Genomic DNA, 15,939 nt, shown 5'->3' with positions numbered 1-15,939 from the left:
TTTATTAACCATCAGACAACAGAGATTGTCTCAATCAATATTTCATTAACCATGAGACAACAGACATTGTCTCAATCAATATTTTATTAACCCTGAGACAACAGAGATTGTCTCAATCAATATTTTATTAACCATGAGACAACAGACATTGTCTCAATCAATATTTTATTAACCCTGAGACAACAGAGATTGTCTCAATCAATATTTTATTAACCATAAAATAACAACGATTGTCTCAATCAATATTTTATTAACCCTTAGACAACAGATATTGTCTCAATCAATATTTCATTAACCATCAGACAACAGAGATTGTCTCAATCAATATTTCATTAACCATGAGACAACAACGATTGTCTCAATCAATATTTTATTAACCATGAGACAACAACGATTGTCTCAATCAATATTTTATTAACCATAAAATAACAACGATTGTCTCAATCAATATTTTATTAACCATCAGACAACAGAGATTGTCCCAATCAATATTTCATTAACCATGAGACAACAGACATTGTCTCAATCAATATTTTATTAACCCTGAGACAACAGAGATTGTCTCAATCAATATTTTATCAACCATCAAATAACAACGATTGTCTCAATCAATATTTTATTAACCATGAGACAACAGAGATTGTCTCAATCAATATTTCATTAACCATGAGACAACAACGATTGTCTCAATCAATATTCCATTAACCCTGAGACAACAGAGATTGTCTCAATCAATATTTTATCAACCATCAAATAACAACGATTGTCTCAATCAATATTCCATTAACCATGAGACAACAGATATTGTCTCAATCAATATTTCATTAACCATGAGACAACAGATATTGTCTCAATAAATATTCCATTAACCATGAGACAACAGAGATTGTCTCAATCAATATTTCATTAACCATGAGACAACAGACATTGTCTCAATCAATATTTCATTAACCATGAGACAACAGATATTGTCTCAATTAATATTCCATTAACCATGAGACAACAGAGATTGTCTCAATCAATATTTCATTAACCATGAGACAACAGAGATGGTCTTAATCAATATTCCATTAACCATGAGACAACAGAGATTGTCTCAATCAATATTTCATTAACCATGAGACAACAGATATTGTCTCAATCAATATTTCATTAACCATGAGACAACAGATATTGTCTCAATTAATATTTCATTAACCATGAGACAACAGAGATTGTCTCAATCAATATTTCATTAACCATGAGACAACAGAGATGGTCTTAATCAATATTCCATTAACCATGAGACAACAGAGATAATATGAGCAAATACCATTTTAATGAGAATTGATCCCAACGATCACAGAAATTTTTTGTTGGAATAAAACAAATCCTTTTCGGCCTAAATTAAAACTTGATGTTAAATCGATAGTAACTAACAAGAAATAATCGTAAATACTTAATCTCAGTCTAACACACGTGATTATTGACCCTTAATCATAATGATGTTCTTTATATACTGTACAATCACATATTTTCGTGAGGTTCACGTTTGCGCGGTTTTTTTTTTTTCAAAACGAAAACACTATTTCGTGGACACTCATAATCATAGCTACTTCTACTAATTTCATCTGCTTGTTGACATATGCATACATCTCTGTACGTGGATTGTGGACCAATTAAATCACAGAATATAAATCCCCACGAAATTTAATGGTTTAACATAAGTTTTAACATTTATTAACAATACATTTTAACATTTGTTAGTATAAAAATAGAACAGATTAATTAATGAGCGAATCACCCTCTTTTTGGAGACATTTTTCCATTCTTAAAAAATAAATTATACAAATAAAAAGGAAATTACTTTTCACTATTGACCTGACTGTAAGAAATTTAACACCTCGTTAGCTGCCCGTGTTCCTGCCTCTACAGCACCGCTCATGTTTCCATCCCATTCTACAGCTGTCTCCGTCCCGGCGAAGTGGACACTGGCAACCGAACAAAATCAACATACAATACTCAGACCAATGTTGATAATTTTCTAAATATATGTATGTAGTATCAGAAATACTGAAACATAACGAATAACTGGAGACACACTGATAGTCTAGAAATAATAATTACCCATGAAAAGATCTTGATAAACATCTTTATGAGTTTTAGAAAATGTGTGTTAAAAAAAGAAATCGACTATTGTGTCAGAAATATTACAATAAACTTTACAATGGGATTGCAATAACAGGAATGGTCTGAATAAAGACGAAATAGAAATTTTTAAAAATCCAATGAAAAAGTAAAAACGTACATGCTGTTGTATAAGAGTTGTTTATATATTCGAAATCAACATTTTGTAAGTAACATTTTGTAAGTAACATTTTGTAAGTAACATTTGTCCTGAACTTCCATGTTATGGGCCAAAACAATACATTAGCTACGAAATTGTTCACTGTCTACAGCCTTGAAGTATTTAAAGAATCGACGGAAATCAAACCTACAATATTTCCTTCAGTATTTACCGTTTAAAATGGCCTCTCAATCCTTCTTCAAAATATTGTATGCCTCCTGGGCCTATGGATGCTAGCGCGCCACCTATAAATTCTTCCTCGCCCCAATTTTTCTCACAGTAATCAAGGGGAGACAATGCTTCCTGTCCAAAGTAATTAGAGAGAGATTGCAGAACAGCATTCCGTCTAACGTCCTCCTAAAACACAACCAAAATAAGTTTTAGAATCTAAATATGATACGATATATGCAATACGTAGCTAAGTAGTGTCACAATATCTGATGTATGGTTAAACACTACCTGGCGTATGGTTAAACACTACCTGGCGTATGGTTAAACACCATCTGATGTATGGTTAGCCACTATTTGATGTATGGTTAAACACTACCTGACGTATGGTTAAACACTATCTGATGTATGGTTAGCCACTATCTGATGCAAGGTTAAACACTACCTGACGTATGGTTAAACACCATCGCAAACATAGTTATCCTCTGTTAATACAGATATTATTTTAGGTCCAAACCCGATTGGATATATCATCATGATCACTATATCTTCACTGTAAAACTCAAACTGTTGCACCATTGAACACACTTTGAAATACATTTTGGACTTCCACTGCCATATTTGGAGAATATATGTTCATATCATCAAAATGACATTTGCTATGTGAAGATTCGTATTACATACAGGATGTGGTGTAAATTCAAATTCAATGTGACACCTGTAGTGTTGACATTTTGGGCCCATGTGATCATTTAACTTCAAAGTATTAAAAAAGTGTATTATCTTATCAATGTACATTGTCAATCAAGCTGAACTCTTTAATATTACCTTATCTTTTTCGTTGAATAAAAAAAAAGATTTTAAATGTTCGAATACAGTGACCTGCAATAAGTGACGTCATTGACAGATGATATTTGTCAGGAACATAGATACACACGATGTATATTTGTATTTGGAGAATGACCTGTTGTTTTCCCCATTGGCGAGCTTGTGTCCCGGCTATGAACACAACCAGTGCAGGACTCCCTGTATGTGACGTTGCATCCAATACTGTCGTTATAGGTCCATTATCACATCCGGTCACGTGACTAGGTCCACCATTTGTCTCTATCTCGCCATTCAACCCCTTCTTGGCCCAAAACGCCTTTATAGAGCGATAAAGATATATAAGGTTCAATGCGATAGACTAAGGCTCTTTATCTAAAATACTCTTACATTACCTGGATTATTATAACAATTTATAAATATTAAATATTGAATCCAGTTAATACCATCCCTTGATAGAAACAGATACAATGATTTCAATCAATATAGGACAATCACCTTACAGAGACGTCAGAGTTAGGACAATCACCTTACAGAGACGTCAGAGTTAGGACAATCACCTTACAGAGACGTCAGAGTTAGGACACTCACCTTACAGAGACGTCAGAGTTAGGACACTCACCTTACAGAGACGTCAGAGTTAGGACAATCACCTTACAGAGACGTCAGAGTTAGGACACTCACCTTACAGAGACGTCAGAGTTAGGACACTCACCTTACAGAGACGTCAGAGTTAGGGCACGCCTCTTACAGTGACATCAGGGTTTTAATCAGTTTCGAACACGCTCCCAACGAAGAGATAGGGAATTTCAGCTAATTTTAAACACACCTCTTAAAGAGACAGCAGGCTTGAAATCGGTTGATTTGGTCTCATCATCTGCTGCAGAGAACACATTACCTCTTGGTAAGGGTGGTCAGATAGCCGTCCGGGGTTCGATTCCCGGAACGGACCTGCCCGACCACTTAGGTTTTCCCCGGATACTTCAGTATCCTCCCACAATAAGACCCTTACCGCTTACATCCGGGCCAAAAAGAGAGATTAATATAATTGCTGTAAAATAAATAAAGTTTATATTATACCTCTTCGTAAGTCACAATGGTTTTGATGTAATCTCCAAATACATATCGCTTGTGTACTTCTCTTCTTTCAATCGGAAGTGAGGGTTCAAAAGTAATTTTGTCTAGAACGAAGGAAACACATAAACAAATAAAACCAAACTTCATTTAAAAGGAAAAAAATAATTCGACAGCGATTCGTGGTAGTCCATCAATATCAAAACATACCCTAGACATCCAATGATCTCTGTACTTATCAACAATATGTTATTAATAATGCAGTAGATTTTAGCGTGTTTTTAAGAAGTAAACTTTCGTTATTCCTATTTTAGTAAATGTCACTCGAACGGTGACATTCTCACTCTGTAGAAGACAAATGTGCATCACGAACTGTAAAAACTCCTCCCATATTTTTTGAAGACGTTTAACAAAAACGTTTGATTTATTGCAATTATATATTATATATATAAAATAGGTAATTAAAAGGGAATTAATTTAAATCTAAGTTCTAACACAACATAATCTCGTAATGTCTTATGTATTGAATTTATGTATGAATCTTAACTCGCAGCAATGAACATGCTGTACGTCCTTTCGTGTTTACACTCACCTTTAGCTGGAGGGGGCGTGGCTTAAATGAGTCGCTGACCTGTCACCTGTAGTCCATTTTGGCATGTGACAGTCACATGGCTGTCGTCCTGAAAAATAAGCGCGAATTGTCTATTGGTATTATCACGCGTGTAAGATTAATTCTAGTATCTTTTTGTATCTATGCTTTCAGAAGGTAGCACAAAAAGCACACAAGTGAATTAAACTGCATCATACAGCTATTTCTTCCTTCTAGGACTCGTCAGTTATAGCCTTAATTTTGAACCATGGAACATTTCTGTACTTTTCACGAGAACACAACATTACACACAAACCGTCTGCCGATGGTGTTAACATATCATATTTGATTTGTTTTTCAAAGATCTGTTCCCAATGTAACGATTTTCGTTCAAGATTTTCTCAACTGGAAGACGAAATTATTACACGGTGTTTCAAATGATGCATTGGTGAAATACGAAGCTGGACATGTTTGATGCTCGTTAGTTTGCCTGTTGGTTCCGTTGTTGTACATCTTGTTCTCATTTGAGAACGTGACATTATTTACTTTGATTGACCAAGATTTACATGGCGGGTGTCGTCGATGAAGCAGAAGATGCTTACATTTTCGGAACACCTGGTCGTATTCTCCTGTTACTGATTCACGAGTCTCCTTTGTCCTAGTTTTAATGAATTTAAGTTTGGATTATGATTATGTTGTGATGGTTTTTTCTAGGCGTACGAGTAATGATCTCTATACCAATATCAGCTACAGGTGTGATACTGTTGATACTTCTGAATTTATCTACAAAGTGTGTAACGAGAACCTTGTGTAGCTCCTTATGTTTAGTATATAAGGAGATACAGTATATCAGATTAGTTTCGCGGGGTTCATATTTTCGCTGTTTCGGGTTACATAAATATAACCGCAATGACTGAATAGTTGAAATGAGAAGACAGTCGATATCATTTTCATCCAGATCTCAAAATTTCCATTCGTTAAATACATTTTTTTTCAGTTTGATTAGCAAATCGCAATAATGTTGCCCCGTGAGAATCACCGACTATATGGTATTAATGTAACAGTTCGGACCTGGACAATCTTCTCCACTAGATGGTTTAGTAGAATATTGGCTTGTCCTACTTTTTCTGCCAGTATTTTTGAAATCTGCTGAGTACCACCCTGAAAATAAATGTGATATATCTACATTAAAAGACTTAAGAACTGAAATATCATCACTACATATGTAAGGTGGTCGGAAATGTAAGAGAAATGCGCCCTGTTGATGGTGCGGGAAATCTCAACACTCAGGGGAAGATCATTTAGTTAGAAACACTCGACAAAAGTTGTGTTTGCTTGTATAATAATCTCCCCTCGGGTTTAGGTTCTCTTATGTTAACTCAAAAAAATTGTATAAATCGTGGATCTGAACAAAAAATTCAACAATGGGAAATAAAAATCCTCACTTTGTTCAGCTTGGTGGGAAGTTGTCATTGTTGTTTACGTTGTAAGTAAAGACGGACATAGATGAGCCGATAGTGTCCTTGACATTTTTACAAGGTTAAATTAATGAGGTTATTTGTCCTTCGAAGCTTGGATATCGACTTTACAGACCAAAGATAACACAACAAAAGTCAGTACAAACAGTAAGACATCAAGATTTAGCAAACTTCATCCAAAAAATTACGAGATCTGAAATAGGACCCTGACACTTTTTCAATCCTTATGCCGTGACCTACTTACCTTGACCTTTAACCCTTGTGCCGCGTCCTCTGTGACTTCAAGCATCGGTTCCATACCACCAGATCCGGCCACCGACATCAAAAGTGACAATACTGACTGCTGAGAAGGTTCCATGGAAGTGATACTCCTAATCATTACACGCATATATTCCTTCGCCGCTGGAATCAAAAGGGAAAGCACGTGAAAAACGGAAATGCTCGTCTTGACCTTTGAACTATCAAACTCATCAAAATTAAGTATTGTTTAAAACGCAAAACTCCAAAGTGTTCTGTGTGGTTTTCTTAAGCATGTTTAACGGGTTCACGCTTGAAGCTAAATTTACTGACCAAGCGTTCTCCTATGGCATTATCAATATAATCAGTTTAAATGAAAGGGTAAAATATTTACGAGTTGTCGATGTTATCAGTGGGATAGGTATCAAAGTCTTTGTTAATGTACTCTTGGTTAGTGAATAATTTCTACAGTCTTCATGTCAGATTTTAAGTTCCCTGTTGCGAATATTCCATTTCTGGATAACAACACTCCTGCATCTCCAACCTATGGTGTTTAAGGTCACCGTTAGATAAACTCCGAAGCGAAAAATTCGTTAAATTGTTTTAAAAATTCGGTCTAATTATAAAAAAAACATTTCTGGACCGAAGAGTTAAAAATTTATGCGAAATTGCGATGTTTCACAAAACACTGTAAACCGTTTCTGTTGACTCTGTTTCGTGGTATTATCGAGGATTAAATCATAGATACCAATCATCGGCGGAAACGGAAAAAGACGTACTTCAAGTACCGGGAATAAGTAATGTTATAGATTAAGTTTTAACAAAGGGACTAATTTATGACGAGGGAAGACAGAGTCACTTTTAATTTGCAGTCATTCTTATAAAGCATGGTATAAAAGGTAGAAGACAACAACAACAAAAACAAACAAAAACAAAAACCCTGTATGTTTCTGTATAGGTAAAACATTTCATCGTGCTTTCAGGCTTGACACAAGCTTACCTTTTGTCCACAAATGACGTTGAAAAAATGTCTCCAGGTCCATGTTGTCCCATTCCACGCCTTTAGGACACTGGTAAGGGTGGGCGGGATCGACCGTCTTCCTGAATTTCTCTATCTGATGACAGATTAAAAACATATAACTTACTGTGTTGTATTTGAACCTGTTCTTATTGCCTCTGCTTGCCTATATCCAAAGTTTTATTCCACCAGCATTTTTGTCTGACAAAGGTTCTCTTGTACAAATGAAAGGTAAGGGTATTAATGAGAGTACCATAGGTTATGTTGAAGTTTTCTACACAAACTTGCTTGTCTCGTTTTACCAAATTCGAATTGGAATCTGATTTGAGTGTAGCAGTTGAGAGTACAGGTCGCCTTACTAGAGATTTAACTAGTGGGGAGTTACCTTTAGTCGGGCGGTAGATTGTCCGATTAGAGACCGAAGGGTCACTAGTTCGAATCCCAGCAGTGACAGGGTGTTTTTCATTATTCCGCACTTTACACGAGTCCATATGCTGCTACCTACTTCACTTTGCCAGTAAAAATCAACTCACCTTATCCATAAACAACTTGAGGTCCAGCTGGGACATGACAGGTAGGGAGGGTGTGTCTCTATATGACGTCACTTTGTTTCCGCCCACCTGGAGGAGGTAAATGCCCTCAGTTCTCTGTGGATATGTCTCCAAGCCAAGCTCGTCCAACAGTGTCATGATCGCCTTCTGTGGTCTAGGAATGAGGAAACAGCGGTGGTATGATGTTTTGTATCTTATCATTTAACGTTTAAAAAAATTGATATCAAAGGAGGTAAGCTGTTTCCACTTGTTCATTTGAACGGCTTATCAACCAAATTATTACAACCCCTCCCTATACTGTAACTGTCCGTAATACAACATTGTAGAAACTAACCCCTCCCTATACTGCAACTGTCTATAATACTACAAGGTAGAAACTAACCCCTCCCTCCATACTACAAGGTAGAAACTAACCCCTCCCTATACTGCAACTGTCTATAATACTACAAGGTAGAAACTAACCCCTCCCTCCATACTACAAGGTAGAAACTAACCCCTCCCTATACTGTAACTGTCTATAATACTACAAGGTAGAAACTAACCCCTCCCTATACTGTAACTGTCCGTAATACTACAAGGTAGAAACTAACCCCTCCCTATACTGTAACTGTCTATAATACTACAAGGTAGAAACTAACCCCTCCCTATACTGTAACTGTCTATAATACTACAAGGTAGAAACTAACCCCTCCCTATACTGTAACTGTCTATAATACTACAAGGTAGAAACTAACCCCTCCCTATACTGTAACTGTCCGTAATACAACATTTAGAAACTAACCCCTCCCTATACTGTAACTGTCTATAATACAACATTGTAGAAACTAACCCCTCCCTATACTGTAACTGTCCGTAATACTACAAGGTAGAAACTAACCCCTCCCTATACTGTAACTGTCCGTAATACTACAAGGTAGAAACTAACCCCTCCCTATACTGTAACTGTCCGTAATACTACATGGTATAAACTAACCCCTCCCTATACTGTAACTGTCCGTAATACTACAAGGTAGAAACTAACCCCTCCCTATACTGCAACTGTCCGTATTACTACATGGTATAAACTAACCCCTCCCTATACTGTAACTGTCCGTAATACTACATGGTAGAAACTAACCCCTCCCTATACTGTAACTGTCCGTAATACAACATTGTAGAAACTAACCCCTCCCTATACTGTAACTGTCCGTAATACTACAAGGTAGAAACTAACCCCTCCCTATACTGTAACTGTCCGTAATACTACAAGGTAGAAACTAACCCCTCCCTATACTGTAACTGTCCGTAATACTACATGGTATAAACTAACCCCTCCCTATACTGTAACTGTCCGTACTACTACAAGGTAGAAACTAACCCCTCCCTATACTGTAACTGTCCGTAATACTACATGGTATAAACTAACCACTCCCTATACTGTAACTGTCCGTAATACTACATGGTAGAAACTAAACCCTCCCTATACTGTAACTGTCCGTAATACAACATTGTAGAAACTAACCCCTCCCTATACTGTAACTGTCTATAATAGTACAAGGTAGAAACTAACCCCTCCCTATACTGTAACTGTCCGTAATACAAAATGGTAGAAACTAACCCCTCCCTATACTGTAACTGTCCGTAATACTACAAGGTAGAAACTAACCCCTCCCTATACTGTAACTGTCTATAATAGTACAAGGTAGAAACTAACCCCTCCCTATACTGTAACTGTCCGTAATACTACAAGGTAGAAACTAACCCCTCCCTATACTGTAACTGTCCGTAATACAAAATGGTAGAAACTAAACCCTCCCTATACTGTAACTGTCCGTAATACTACAAGGTAGAAACTAACCCCTCCCTATACTGTAACTGTCCGTAATACTACAAGGTAGAAACTAACCCCTCCCTATACTGTAACTGTCCGTAATACTACATGGTATAAACTAACCCCTCCCTATACTGTAACTGTCCGTAATACTACAAGGTAGAAACTAACCCCTCCCTATACTGTAACTGTCCGTAATACTACATGGTATAAACTAACCCCTCCCTATACTGTAACTGTCCGTAATACTACATGGTAGAAACTAAACCCTCCCTATACTGTAACTGTCCGTAATACAACATTGTAGAAACTAACCCCTCCCTATACTGTAACTGTCCGTAATACTACATGGTATAAACTAACCCCTCCCTATACTGTAACTGTCCGTAATACTACAAGGTAGAAACTAACCCCTCCCTATACTGTAACTGTCCGTAATACAACATTTAGAAACTAACCCCTCCCTATACTGTAACTGTCCGTAATACTACAAGGTAGAAACTAACCCCTCCCTATACTGTAACTGTCCGTAATACTACAAGGTAGAAACTAACCCCTCCCTATACTGTAACTGTCCGTAATACTACAAGGTAGAAACTAACCCCTCCCTATACTGTAACTGTCTATAATAGTACAAGGTAGAAACTAACCCCTCCCTATACTGTAACTGTCCGTATTATTACATGGTATAAACTAACCCCTCCCTATACTGTAACTGTCCGTAATACTACAAGGTAGAAACTAACCCCTCCCTATACTGTAACTGTCCGTAATACTACAAGGTAGAAACTAACCCCTCCCTATACTGTAACTGTTTATAATACTACAAGGTAGAAACTAACCCCTCCCTATACTGTAACTGTCCGTAATACTACAAGATAGAAACTAACCCCTCCCTATACTGTAACTGTCTTTAATACTACAAGGTAGAAACTAACCCCTCCCTATACTGTAACTGTCCGTAATACTACAAGGTAGAAACTAACCACTCCCTATACTGTAACTGTCCGTAATACTACATGGTAGAAACTAAACCCTCCCTATACTGTAACTGTCCGTAATACAACATTGTAGAAACTAACCCCTCCCTATACCGTAACTGTCCGTACTACTACAAGGTAGAAACTAACCCCTCCCTATACTGTAACTGTCCGTAATACTACAAGGTAGAAACTAACCCCTCCCTATACTGTAACTGTCCGTAATACTACAAGGTAGAAACTAACCCCTCCCTATACTGTAACTGTCCATAATACAACAAGGTAGAAACTTACCCCTCCCTATACTGTAACTGTCCATACTACTACAAGGTAGATACTAACCCCTCCCTATACTGTAACTGTGTTTCGCATGAGATCTTGGTAGAAGCATTTTTGTTTTTTATTCGCCAACAATTTGAAGTTTATTGCCTACTTAAATTGATATTTTCATAGAATGATTCAAATTATAGATTGATGAAATATTTAACAAATTACGTTACAAATGAAAAGAATTACGCATAAAAACAGAACGAGGCATGTAGCAGTGAACCTGTAATGTGTTTATGTTTTACTATTAAAAGTCAATACAGACACCTACCTTCCAACCCAATGGCCGCCAAGATCAAACTCTTCCGTCGTTCCATTTCTAGACTTCAGAGGTAATGTCAATGTTCGGCCACCCACTCTGTCTGAATTATAAGCTAATTAACTCGGTACAATTCTGAGGCTCGTTACCTAAATCTCATATGGATGTATTGTAGAAACCTATATATATATACAATATAGACGAGTAAATTAGTCTGTTCTTTAATCAATTTCTCATATTAATGATATTAAAACCTATCAGCTTGATCTCAGATATTATGATTCTCCCTCCAAATTTATCCGATACCTTATATTGATTCATCACATTTCCTATCTTATTTTGTTTATTTATTTTTATATGTTGATATTTTATTGGTTGTGCTTATGTATCTCTACATCTGCGGAAACTATATTTGTCACATAAGACGTGCCTGTAGTTGTTTACCTTTGGCTTCAAGTACACAGAGGTTAAATTCTGGGTTGGTTTTGTGGATTTGGTAAGCGGCGGACATTCCTGATAAACCTGCCCCAATAATGATCACATCCACGTGTCGCTCACTACACCCCGCATCACACATATTTAAGTATCACAATCCGGTGTATTAGATCGGAATAGTCAAATCAGTGATAAATCCGTACTCCGCTTTTCAATTTTTAATCACGCCTACCAGTGATTGACACACCCGGAATAAGCTGATTTGGAGCCGTCAGACCGCGAATAGACACAGTTCAGTTAGATGTCCTGTCTTGTTTGGTAACATTCTACTGATAAGTATTTCTCACAAGCACCTGCACTCACAAATGAACCAGTGATTTGCCGATTTGCACAGTGTACCCGAAAAGATTTCAGACAAGAAATCTGAAGCGCTATCTTTGACATCGTTTACTGTTGGAAGGGAGATAACTCTTATTTGTTTGTTTACCTACATTCAAGGGAAACGGATTGCGGAATAGCAGCGCTGGGACATATACTAGACAGTATCTTTCCTACTACATTTTTTAGATTCGGGGTAGAAAAATCTGCTGTTTTTAAATTTTCTCTTCAGGTATCGCCGATAACTGAAGGAAGCCTGATCTATCCATGAAGCCGTGTATTTAGTTTGTTGAGTGTTTGTATGATGTGATGGGTATGACGTCATCACCGGAACGAATGTATCGTCAAGGTTAATCTTACTTAACTTTCACGAATCCAATGCTGACATAGATCCAGTATGAAGTATCAAATGTTTGTAATATCGTATACCTTGTACATAAAATTAATGATCACGTGATTTATAATGGTCTCGTGATCTTTATTAAAAATCGATAGATATAATTTTTTTATTGCGTAATTAAAATTATAATATATACAGTCATCGTTGTAATTGGCCCTGCGACCCCTGTAATTTTGCATTACCCTTACACATGCGCAAGACCGCGTAGTGGTATAATTCACGTTTGATTTTTGCACGTTTCAAAAAACCTTTGCGAAATAAAGTCTGTTTGAAACATGATCCTTGTACACATCAATATCACTAGAACACACGATTGTGTATTTCGCAGGTGATATATAAATATATATGAAATATTTAAATCTTCGCATCGGTTGATGTTGTGCACTGATGCATACACTTTGTATGTCTGCAGTTTTACTTGTCCAGACAGATCGTCTGGTTCGGTTAATTGCTGTATTGTCGATGTATCCAGGTTTCATCTTTTGCATGTGCATTAAGATGAAATATGAATGTTACGATTTTTTAAATGCTAGCTATAGTTTACCGAAGGGACTTGTTTTGCACAGACGCGAGTAGAGGTTATTTTCTAACTTTGTTTTAGAGAATGTTTACTTATGAAGACAGGATGTCACGAGCCGTTGGCCAGCTGAATGTTTGGAACAGTGAAACGGTATATTAATGACGTATCTGATGTACTGCTTTACACCTCTAGGCTTTTCCCACACGATACTTTCAGTTATTGTATAAAATGGAAAACGGTACTACTCCAGATTTTCTTAATGTAGTTCTCCCTAACACAACCAAGATGTCGGATATCCCTTAGAGATGCTAACGATTTCATCTTACCAAACTTCCCTCTACATCCTTTCTTCCTTGTACTAATCGTTCTCGAGGTTGCTGTTATATCGCCTACAACTTAGAGTAAACTTTAAAACGCTATCTCACGAAATCAAAAGACATCCTATCCCAGTTACCTTGGATACGGAGAAACCAGACTAAACAGTATTCTTACAACATTAAGGTATTACTATAGTTCACTTAGTTATTATATAGTTAAAGTTAACATTGTTGGTAACCCTGTCTGTATGTGCGGATCTCTTTGTGACAATGTCCGTCAATTCTTTTCCGAATGTCCTAATTACAGACACCAGAGTGTAGAGTTGGTTCAAAGTTTGAATATGGATCATGAAATTAACCTAGATCGTCTATTATCAGGTATCACTGAGTTGACAAAACAAAGCAGTCTTGATGCTTTTTGAAGTGTGCACAGACTTATAAAGATCAGCAGGAGGTTTGATTTATAAGATAAAAAAAATCCCTGTACATTTGTGAAATTGTGTGACCTCCTCTACCCCTCTCTCACACAGATTTTGTCTTCTAGTTGGTAGTTGTACTAAGAAACTTATTAACCAGCTGAGGCACTGTTTATATATAGTTGATATATGTATCACAGGAGAGGGCGTTAATAATATTGTACTAACTTGTGCCCAGTTTTATTGTCTTTTTCTTGGTAATAAAACGCCTAAAGTAAACAAACCTGTGTTGATCTCTCCTCCATGGTCACTGGGGTCGGGGACGCTGTAATTGGATTTGGTCGTAAAAGGTTTCTACAAAGCTCTATTAGAATTTGTTCGTAGTTTATGTTAAGAAAAATCAAAATGACAACATATTAATAATCCAAACTCATATAAAAAATAAACTAGGGCAATGAATGAATAAATGAAACAAATACACGGAGACTCCTCAAAACGTATGAAGGAGAATAAGACCAGATGTTCCGGAAGAGTAATTGTCTTCTGCTCCATCGACAACACCCGCCACTTAAACCTGATAAATTATTACACACCTTTTCTATTCTATGAAAAGGAAAGAGACAAACAGTGTTGTCAGTTTTTCTTGATTGGACGGTAATTTTGAGCAGATCGAAAAGTGTGTTTTAAACTTTACAAAATTCTACTAAAACATCAATAATAATTAAAAAAAAGATGGTGGCGCCCTCTGTTGTCCTGTACATGTATCTCAGTTTTAGGTTTCCCTTAGTGATTGAACAATTGTGTTTTAAGTGTCATTTTACACGGAGAATGTTGTTTTGATCTTCCAACAATCTAGGGCATAGATGGCGCCAATGAATTATTAACATGGAACTACACAACCAGAAAACGTGATCAGTCGGTGTGTGGGTCTCTGTAACAACCTTATTTCATGCATTTCTTCGCGACAGCATTGATATCAAACTGTACAAATGCACTTTAAAAAGTTAAGCAGTATATCTTTATTATTGTTTCTTTTTATTTTACAGTGTATACTTTCCTGTAAAAAGCTATGGTAATTTGAGGTCGCACTGACGGCGTATGTGAAGTGAATGCATGTGATGCACGCGTATGTTTTGAGGAGGCTGCTATACAAAAATGTATGTGCTGGTTGTGTTAGCATCCTAGTGATTTCGCGGAAATGAATCCGCCTTAAGATAGTGCTGTCCAAGGACTCGCGTGATTATCAATCACTATATGTTAATATTGAGCATTTAAGCTATATCATTTAAAGGGGCTATTTAGTCAAGTTTGTTTATTTTTTTTTTCTAGTTACAAATTCATCCGTAAAATGTAGTTCTATAATCCTTATGGACTATCTTCGCCGACATATTCATACAAGCGCGTGTTTTCCATCGGTTTTTTGATTAATTGTATTGGTAATCCTATTCGTCTGTACATCACGATAAAATGAAAATGAGCAAGCCGCCTATGCACACTTTGACATGTGAGCATGCGCCAACGCGTTTGAAAAAACTGAACAAAATGGCTTCCCAGCTGAAGCGTGTCCGTGGCAAACGGGTCACGTCATCGCACACAAAACGTAGAAAATTGCAGTGACAGAAAGTTCACCCTCGAATAACAATAGAAGAGCAGTACGAGAGGTGAGACAAGTTCAACAAAGAAAACTTTTTCCAAAGTAATGGAGAAGTTGTGAAGACTCTCCTATACTGTTGGTAAGTGATAAGTCATCATCGCTGGTGATATTTTTTGTATGTCAGACCGTGTTTGGCAGATTTTACCATCAAATAACAATTCACCGTGAATTTTAGTA

At 36.7% G+C, this 15,939-nt stretch overlaps 1 pseudogene; it reads right to left on the bottom strand.

Moving 5' to 3' along the window:
• Positions 1-1,852: 1,852 nt before the first annotated feature.
• On the bottom strand, positions 1,853-12,219 carry LOC132558795 (probable flavin-containing monoamine oxidase A; annotated as a pseudogene).
• Positions 12,220-15,939: the final 3,720 nt, after the last annotated feature.

The sequence above is a fragment of the Ylistrum balloti genome, unplaced genomic scaffold (assembly GCF_031769215.1).
Source record: "Ylistrum balloti isolate Yb309-2 unplaced genomic scaffold, AGI_CSIRO_Ybal_v1 Utg370826, whole genome shotgun sequence".
Lineage (NCBI taxonomy): Eukaryota > Metazoa > Mollusca > Bivalvia > Pectinida > Pectinidae > Ylistrum > Ylistrum balloti.
Note: the sequence above shows the minus strand (reverse complement) of the source record. Positions and strands in the feature narration are given on the sequence as shown.